Raw genomic sequence first — 7,445 nt, forward strand, 5'->3', positions numbered from 1 at the left:
AACTTTATTATTATTATTTTATCTATTATCCCTTAGTATTCTACTATCTATGATATCTTTATTTATACCTGTAAATGATATTAATACAAATAATAGTAGCTAGGTAGTTAAGGAACTTAATATACGCGAAATAAATAAGGATGCAGTTAAGCACGCTATAAAAGCTCTTATTAAACCTTTAGACTCTATTTCTAAAGAGTAAGCTTTCTAATACTAAATTATACCTATAGCTAATATAATTTTAGAAAATATATACTAAAGCGCTCTTTATAGGATTTAGTCGGTAATAAAAATATAAATAGAATGAAATCTACTAAAAAATCCGCGTACCTTTTTGCTGCCTACCTTTCCGTTACCTATATCTTTGCTATAGACTACTTTACTATCCGCTTCTTCGCTATCCGCCTCTCTACTACTACCACCTAATACTTTTAAAAGGAGACTTAATAAGGCTTATTTATCTTTTTTTCTTAAAAAGTAAGCTAAGAAGGCTACTAATACAAATCTAAAGGCTAAGATAGCTATTGAGTGGTATATGTTAGTTATACTGTTTTAATATCTTATCTACTAATTTACCTTTTATAGTAACCTAAATATTTATAAGGTCCCTTTAGATAGCGAACCTTTAAATAGCAGTAAAGATAAAGATCTTAATAACGCCAACTCTTATAATCTCTGTAGCTCTCATAATCTCAACAGCTTTTATAATCTCTATAGTACTATAAATATAAATAAGCGCCTTCCTATCTAAGTGCCGTTAGCGAATAAATAGTATACTCTAAAAGCTAGTATTTGGGAGAATATAAAGGAAAGTCGCTAGCGGATATTAATACACGTTTAGAATATTAAGAGTAGCTTTAGTAAGCTACTTAACCTACTATATACTCTATATAAGAAGTATAGCTATAAATATCGCGTTTATAAAAAGGACTCTAGGCCTTATTTCAGGGGTGCGTACTTAAGATATTATATAGGTAGTAGGTTATACAGAAAGGTACGTGCTAATAATATACTATTATTCTGTTAGCTAACACGCGTATAGGAAAGTTTACTAAATTTAAAGCCGGTTATACCTTAGGGCAAAAAACGTATAAAGTTAGCTTCTGCTAATAGTCTAGCTAAAACGTCTATTAAGAAGGTATAATATCTACGTGTTAATAATACGGATATTACTAATATCCATATAGCTTTGTTCTCGCACTATCCCCGCCCGCACTACTACGCCTCCCCCCTCTACTAAGACCTCCCCCCCTATTAAGACTCCTACTTATAGTAGTATGTATAGTTATAGAGGCACCCGCTCTGCCGCTGCTCCTCTAACTTTTTTATTAATTACTAGCACGCCGGGTGCTGTTATTACTACTACTACTTTTACTAGCACGGAATCTATTAGAGTGTATTTAGTAATTGCTATTTTTACGCGTATTAATATAGTTTATAAACGGGTAACTAATATAATAAAAGATATTTAAGCTATAGACCGCTAGTTAAATAAGTTTAGAGATTTTTTAAGTAAGATAAAGAATAAGCTTGCGTTTCTAAGGCGTAGTATTATTATACTTATATATAATACTAAGCTACTAAATATTAAATAAGTAGATATAAGTTAGCTATTATTGCCGGTTTATAATAATAAAATAGTAGCTCTTACCTTTTTACTACTATATATATAGGAATTAAGTATCCTTAGTATTAGTTTTAGGTAAAGCATTTCACTAGCGCTTTATAGGATAAGTTTTAGTAGTAAAACCTGGCTGTGCTTTCCGCCTATTTAAACTATATTTAGAAGCCTAGGAAAGTAAGTAAAAGTAGAAGTAATATATAGGGAAAACGCGCCGTTAATCGATACGCCTAATATAGCTTTAAAAGCTTAGTAAATGGACCGTTTTTAATAAAATTAATATGGGGTTATATTAAATAGCACTTGCTATACCTAACTAAAGCAGGTTCCGCTATAGCTAAGATGCGTATAGTAGTATTAATAGAGATATTAATAAAAAGATTGGTCTGTTAATATTTTTAATAGTAAAATCTTAAATATTTTAAAGTTCGTTACGTATATTCTATAGGTAGATACTACCTATAACTTTTTTTTAACCCAATTAAAAGCAGGCTTAGTAGAGTTTAAAATTTAGGACCTAAAAGTAATAGACTACTTATAAACTCGGGTCAATAAAGCCGCTATTAAGATATTAAAATGCAATTTTCCTAATTTTTGGTGGTTTTTGTGGTAGGTGGATAACTAATTTTGGCGGATAACTAATAAAACACGTTAACGTGTTTTATTAGTTATTTAGTAATATTAGTTATCTAATAGCCCCAAAAACCACTAAAAAGTGGAAAAACAGCTTCATAATAAATTCCAAAATTTTATAGTTAGCCTTTTATACCTATATTAAGACCTTTAATAAAGTTCTAGTATAATAAGCCTAGCTATTATTAAAATATTAGGTATTAGCCCCCAATTTTAAGCTAAATTGCGATGTTTTTTAGAGCTATTTAATAGATTATTTTTTAAATCTAATAAGATGTTTAAAATAGGTATAAAAGGCTAATTTTAAAATTTTAGAATTTGTTATTAAGCTATTATTAAGATATTAAGGTGCAGTTTTTCCACTTTTTAGTGGTTTTTAGGACTACTAGATGACTAATATTACCGGATAACTAATAAAACACGTTATAGTGTGGTGGTGGACGCGGTCCCTCTTAGATAGGAAAGTCACAGTGCTGTCTGTCTGTCGGTCAGTCGGTCAGTCGGTCGTCAGTCGTAATCAATGAGTAGGAAAGCAGTCAGTAAGAAGAAAGAAAAGAATGTATTCCGGTAGGTCGTAATGATAGCGAGAAGGAGAGAAGCCGAAGGCTCGATATATACAGGAAAATGCTAAGGCACTAAGTAGTGGCCCATTTTACCCCACTACAATAGCGTGTGTATATAGCTTAGCTAAGCAAGGCTAATTAACGTATTCCACTAGTGACCTACGCACCCTAGTAAGCTACGTAGTGAAAAATATACTAAAATCTAAAAAATATAAACCTTTATATCTTAACAATAATCTAATAATAAATTCTATAAATTTAATCCTGGCCTTTTATATCTACTTTAAGACTCTAGTTAAAGTTCAGAAGTAATTTATTAGCTAGTTTTAGGGGGGTAGCAATTTGGTTTAAAATTAGGGGCTATAACTTAATATCTTAATAATGGCTAAGTGTATTACTCTAGAACTTTAACTAGAGTCTTAAAGCAGATATAAAAGGCCGGGATTAAATTTATAGAATTTATTATTAGATTATTGTTAAGATATAAAGGTTTAAATTTTCTAGATTTTGGTGTGTTTTTCGCTGCGCAGCTTACTGGGGTGCGTAGGTCACTGGTGGAACACGTTAACGTGTTCCACCAGTCATCCGGCCACCCCAGTTATCCGGCCACCCTAGTTATTCAGCCGCCCCACCAAAATTGCGTCGCGTTTTTGACTGACTATAGAACAACTATAGGATATATTTAGTATAAAATATAAAAGATTCCTAGTTACTTCTATATTAAGTCCTATTATGGCCTTAAATATAGCACTTTAAATACATTAGTGGTGCTTGCTAACGGACCTAAGATATCTAAGCCTGGCTACCCTCCTGCGCTACCCTATTAGCCTTTACGACCAGTAATTAACCTTACTAAACTATAAGAGCGCCTCCAGTAGCAATATACTGTCGTCTTTACTGCCTCTTACGTTTTTGATAGTAATTGGCGTAACAAAGCTTAGTGTTCTCCTCTATAAGGATTATTGCTAAATATATTGCTATTTAACAACCTTTAATAAGCTAAGCGACTATATGGCTGGTAGGGCTCTGTAACTGGTAATAAAGGCGGTCCTGTATAAGTTAAGCCTGCTATTAAAGCTGCGCTATAGTATGCGGCATCTCTGCTACCCACTAAGCCCTATTATCTACTGCTGTTGGTAGTAGAGACGGTGTTTAGATAACTATTAGCGATATAAGGACGCGATCTGGACAGGATAGGATAAGTCCTATTGCTTAAAATCCGCTCCTAATACTCTGCTCTAAGAATACTACTAGCTATATACGCTGGTAGATACTAAGGAACTCCTGCTTGTCTATATGGAAGACTCTCTAGCGCGCGAGCTCTACCACCTTATATTTATACGCTGTCTTAAGTGGGGAGAAGCAGCTAGTATCTAGAGGCTGTAGGAGATAGGATATATACGTAGGTATATAGAGACTAATGATCTTATTCTCTATACAGTACTGGTTAAACTTAGGCGTAGTATGGCTATTGTGGCCGTCTAGTATAAGTAGGCGGTAGACTTCAGCCGTACAAGACGCAGTATGTCTATTAAAGTGCTTTAGCCAGGACAGACTAAGCTAGTCAGTTGTCTAGCCATTATTACTTACTGCGAGCGTTTAGTTAGTAGGTATATCGCGATACCAGCTAGTCTGGTGCAGCTTTCCTAACAGGATTACAAAAGGTGGGAGACACTAGCTAGACGCGTTAATACACTTAATAGTTGTGACCTACTCGCGATTACCTGGCTAAATAGTAACTGCTTAACTAATAGTATTAGAGTATGTTATAACCTTAGACATTCCAGCAACCCCCATTATAAACCCAGTCTTATTAAAATTGTAGCTGTCTTTATTAAGGACGCCGTACGTCTAGCACGTGTCCTCCATAAGCTTAAACTATACGCCTATCTTAATAGGATCTTCACACAGCGCGCGCTAGAAGTGAAATTTCCTATTCTACTTTGTTTGGAGCTCTACCTAAATCTTAATAAAGCGTAACACCTAGTTCTTGCTAATAGGTAGAGGAGGAGGATCTAAGCCGCGAGTAGCGAGTAGGACGTCTGCCATCTATTATATGTCAATAATCTAAGGCGGAAATCCTTAACGATTAAGGTCTAGGATCCAGCGAACAAGGGCCTGTTCCTCTATAGGAAGTAGCTTTCGTTTCTTCGCGTTAGCAGCAGCCTGTGGGAGAGCACCTGCAAGGCGGTCTTAGAGGGTTAAGCGAGGGGTATTATATAAGACAGAGACGCGACGGATGTGTATATTTTCATTATTTTGAAGGACTAAAGCAGCTAGAAGCAGTCTACCTTCTTTCTAGGACAATTAAGGCTATTATGGTGGTGGTAGAGACATTTTAGTATAGAGAGACGCGTTGATTTTACTGGGGTGGCCAGATAACTGGTGGAATACGTTAGCAAGAGCACGTTGCCTACTAATAAACTATTAAGGGAGGAGTTTATAGATACTAGTTAGTTAGTAAAAGTATAGATTATAATAAATCCTATAAAACTATATAATAAGGAATATATATATATTATTCTTTAATTAACGTCCGATACGGATCCTATCTAGGCCCAAGCAGACCACTCCCTATATAGGAGAAAATTGTATTAACAGGGAAAAACCCCTAGCATTAGGGGCAGAAAACCCCTATAAGCTACCTTAGTAGGATAAAAAAACCCCCCCCCCCGGCTTAACCATCTCCGTATGCTGCTAGCGGTTACGTCCTAAGCAATTATCTTAGGCCTTGCGGTTGTGTAGCTCCGGCTTTAACTCTGGCTTTAGCTCTACCTAGCTAACTACGTTCTAATATAACGCTGTAATCTTCTAGGTTTATTTATACAAAATAACGCATCATGCAAGGCCTTTTCGAGGAATTGCTACGACATCTCCCTCCAAGCAGGTTCCTAGCATAGCCGTATGGCCGTCACAGGTCGTAATTATGCCCCGTATTGCCGTAATATTGCAGGTCCTTACGACAGAGCTGCTAATAGTAACCCTATCCCACGCATTAGCAGTTATGTAGTCCAGTAAGGAATCCAGCTAAAAACGCATAAAAGCATAGGTTACATCGGGAAAATATTCGCAGGATGAGATTCAAGTAGACTTTGGTTTTCGCGTTTCGCGTAATTGACATGCAATTTGACCAACTTGACACGCAATTGACCAACTTGACACGCAATTGACCAATTTGACACATCCAAAAGTCAAATAACACGCAGTTAACCTATTTAACAACTTTAAAAGCTAACTATATATTTCTTAACACGCAGTTAACCTACTTAATAGCTAACTGTATATTCCTTAACACGCAGTTAACCTATTTAACAACTTTAAAAGCTAACTATATATTCCTTGACATGTAATTAAGGTAAAGTTATATGCTAATTACGCAAATGAATTTTTACACAGTTTTATTACTTAAAGGCTCTGCACAAGGCTCTACACGAAGCTCTACACGAAGCTCTACGTACAGAGGCTCTGCACGAGGCTCTGCGCGAAGCTCTGCGTACGGAGCTCTGCACGAGGCTCTGCGCGAAGCTCTGCGTACGGAGCTCTGCACGAAGCTCTGCACGAAGCTCTGCACGAAGCTCTGCACGAAGCTCTGCACGAAGCTCTGCACGAAGCTCTGCACGAAGCTCTGCACGAAGCTCTGCACGAAGCTCTGCACGAAGCTCTGCACGAAGCTCTGCACGAAGCTCTGCACGAAGCTCTGCACGAAGCTCTGCACGAAGCTCTGCACGAAGCTCTGCACGAAGCTCTGCGTACAAAGGCTCTGCACGAGGCTCTGCGCGAAGCTCTGCGTACGGAGGCTCTACACGAAGCTCTGCATCGTCCCGCTATATTCCCGATAGCCTCTCCTATATAGCCACCTTATTTTTTTTTATCCATCCTTCCTTCCTTACATCCTCCCTACCTAGGGAGGCACCAGAACGGCAGCCAGCAGAGGACCGTCACCAGAACTAGACGACCGTCGCCAGAACCAGACGACCGTCGCCAGAGCCAGACGACTGTCGCCAGAGCCAGATGACCGTCGCTAGAACCAGACGACCGTCGCCGTCGCCAGACGACCGTCGTTAGAACCAGACGACCGTCGTTAGAACCAGACGACCGTCGCCAGAACTAGACGACCGTTACCAGAACCAGACGACCGTCGCCGTCGCCAGACGACCGTCGCTAGAACTAGACAACCGTTACCAAAACCAGACGACCGTTGCCAGAGCCAGACGACCGTCGCCAGAGCCAGATGACTGTCGCCAGAACTAGACGACCGTTGCCAGAACCAGACGACGACCGTTTGAATAACCAGCCAGCAAACACCACGAATGATTCAATCAATCAATCAATCAATCAATCGAATTAAACCAGAGCTTTAATATTGGCCTGTTACCGAATTAAATTAAGGCCTCCTAGGGAGGCACCCGTTCAAATGTAATCAGGGCCTTTAATCAGGCCGACCCCTCCCCCAAATTAAATTATACACTGACACAGGCAGGCAGGTAGGAGAGGACCGTCGCCAGAACCAGACCACCGTCGCCAGAGCTAGACGACCGTCGCCAGAGCCAGACGACCGTTACCAGAACCAGACGACCGTCGCAAGAGCCAGACGACAACGACTAGCCAGCGAACGCTATAAACGATTC

This window comes from Cenococcum geophilum (genome assembly GCF_001692895.1).
Source record: "Cenococcum geophilum 1.58 unplaced genomic scaffold K441scaffold_101, whole genome shotgun sequence".
Lineage (NCBI taxonomy): Eukaryota > Fungi > Ascomycota > Dothideomycetes > Gloniales > Gloniaceae > Cenococcum > Cenococcum geophilum.